Raw genomic sequence first — 3,079 nt, 5'->3', positions numbered from 1 at the left:
CACACACACTAGGAGTTCTCCTGCATGCTTATGCTTATAAGAAATGAGGCTTTTATCCTGAGAGGAATAAATAAATAAATAAACTCATGAGAAGAGTAGACTGTCTCTAAAACAAAAACAATAAAATGGTTAGTTTCTAACTGCGTCAAGTGTCAGTTATCAGCAGGATCCGCTACTGCCTTTGTACTAGAAGAATGAACTAAAGTAATCTTGTAATGGGAAATATATAAAATCTTCCATAATTACATATTTAAATAATAAATCTGACTACATCTCCAATCTAAAAATGAATTGTTTTCTTGTTGTAAATGTATCATTAATGCTTACACTATGATTTATTCCCACATATGTCTCTCAGTAGTAATATGAAAATCCAAAATAAAATTTCAAAAAAAAGTTTACAGCTAAGATATTTACAACTCATATCTAATAGTCTGTCATGGGAATAATTACCCATAATGAGTATCCAAGGGATATAATTGTCTGCTGCTGTGAATTAGGAGTGCCACAGGTGGTGTTAATCACTTGGAAGTGTATTGGAGTAGAACACCATCCAGAGCCAGGGTCTGCTTAAGCTTGAATTGTGAAAGTGTTGTTTCTGGATGCTTCAGGCATAAATTGAGTAGATGGTAGTAATGATGTACACTCAAGTAATTACTGTAAGACAAAGGAAAATAAATATTGTTCCATATTATAGGATTCTTCTTTTTTCATTCTTTCCTTCTTTTTTTCTTCTTTTTTTTTCTGTTTTTTTTTCCTCTTTTTTCTTCTTTTTTTCTTCTTCTTTCTTCTACCACATATTTTTGAAGATGGTTATTAATTCAGACAAAACAAAGTGAATTTTCTCAAGCCTTCAGAGGAATTACTCTGTAAATTCTGTACAAACTCAACTAAATCTGTTACACTTTAAGGCATGGGGGAAGGGAAGGCTGATCAAATGTCAGTGTGGAACATTCATTCTTAATGTCAAAGCAACATAAAAATTTAATTATTTTTGTGATCTATAAAAGTCCTTGTCTTGTTTTAAAGGGCAAAGTTTTGTAAGCTTGTTATATACTTTTGACCTGTGACTTTTGAGAATTAAGAAAATATACTGAGAAATAAAGAAGTTCTAGCCACCCAAGTGTTTTAAAAAGAAAGACAAAAACTAATGTGGGCTCTCAAGTTTGATTTTTAATCAAGGTGTTGTATTATTTATTTATTTATTTTTACTCTTTAAAATCATTGTTTATAAGATTGTGGTTTTGCTGAGTTATAGGTTATAAAATTAGCATACAACATTAAACCACATTTCACACTCCAGCAATTTCTTTGTTTCTTGGAATGCAAAAGTGTATGGGCTAATTACAGCTTCAAAACAATCCATGAATGTGATGAACATCATCTTTTTTTTAGACAGGTTTATCAACACACATTTTGTTTTGCCTAAATAGGAGAACACATCTGAATAGCATCAAAAAGAAAAAGGACTGATCTTTTACTTTCACAATTCTTTGTTATAAATCCAAGGAAGTACTTGTTTTTCACTTGGTTTCTTAGAAATTTACATATTGTCAGATACACACACACCCCGAGACAACAGAGCGGCCGGGGCAGCTCTCAGCCGGGCAGCTCTCGTGAGAGTGGCTGACGCGGCTGGGGCGTTGCCAGGGCAACGGCTCTGCATCCACTCCCCTCGCCTAGAAAAAGCTTCAGGGACGGAGAGCAGGAGTCGGGGTTGAGAATCACCTGGGCTGATTTATCGAGGAGAAATAGTAAGCCACTCCTACACGGGACTCCCCAGCAAGGACGGGTTATCACTCTCAAGTGAGTAATAAGTGCGCGGGCTCCTGTTAACGACCCGGCAACCGGGCGAGGGCAGAGCCAGCACTACCGGCAACAGGGCAGGGCTGATCACGCACACCTCATTAAGACTATATTGTAGCGTTAGTGTGCCTGCTCGTTAGCAGTGGCTGCAGCCCGGCAGAAGCCTACCACCACGAAAATTGTGGAGACTCAGAAGGAAGTTTCATGCACATGCAGAAAGAAGACTGCAGCCAAAAAGAGCATGGAGACCCAGACTGAGGTCCTGTGCATGCTTGAAAGGATAGCTGATGCTCAGGCAAGTGTGGAGACTCAGACTGAAGCCCCAACACAAGATGCTAGTATACAGGTCACTGGCTGTCACAAGTGCCACAGCCTGGCCTTTGCAGTGCTGGGCGATGGAGGTGGCACTTGTATAAGATGCGACCAGCTTGCTTACTTAGTCAGCCTTGTGGTTGACCTGAAGAGGAGGTGGAGAGGCTGAGGACCATAAAGGAATGTGAGAGGGAGATTGATTGGTGGTTCCAGTCCTTATCAGCCTGAGATCTTGGCACACAGCTGAGGCTCCACATGGAGCATGTCACCCCCTGCTGCCTTGAAAACAGATGGGAGAAGGGAACTGGCAGGAGACAGTGCTGCAGTGAGCCCTCTGTCCTCTCTTCCTCCTAGCAATGGTTTGAGAAAGGGAGAGTGGAAATGGGTACTGGCTCGGTGAAGTGGGCATCTCCAATCCCGACCATCCTTGGCTCCCCAGGTGCCTCTGCACAATAGGTTTTAGGCCCTGGAACTTGAGAGAGAGGTGAATGGGGGTGTGGAGGGAGATCTACCCATGAGGTTGCCTTGGGTGAAGCGGTCAACCCCAAACCTCAAGACTGCCTCCACCCGGAAGGACAGAAGGGTGGTGGTTGTAGGCAACTCCCTGGTGAGAGGAACAGAAGGCCCTATGTGTTGGCCTGACCCTAGCTGTAGGGAGGTGTGCTGCCTCCCTGGGGCACGGGTCAGGGACATTTCTAGGAAACTTCCTGGTCTGATTCGCCCTTCTGATTATTAGGCCTTATTGATAGTTCAGGCTGGCAGTGATGAAGTCACTGAGAAAAGCCTCAGGACTATCAAGAAAGACTTCATGGGACTGGGGTGGGTAGTTGATGGAGGGGGCGTGCAGGTGGTGTTTTATTCTATCCCTTCAGTGGCAGGGCAGGACACTGAGAGGATCCAAAAAACCCACCTCATAAATAATGGCTTAGAAGTTGGTGCAAACACAGGATTTTTTTTTTAT

The sequence above is a fragment of the Meleagris gallopavo genome, chromosome 1 (genome assembly GCF_000146605.3).
Source record: "Meleagris gallopavo isolate NT-WF06-2002-E0010 breed Aviagen turkey brand Nicholas breeding stock chromosome 1, Turkey_5.1, whole genome shotgun sequence".
Lineage (NCBI taxonomy): Eukaryota > Metazoa > Chordata > Aves > Galliformes > Phasianidae > Meleagris > Meleagris gallopavo.
The sequence above is the reverse complement of the archived record's forward strand: the minus strand, read 5'-3'. Positions refer to the sequence as shown.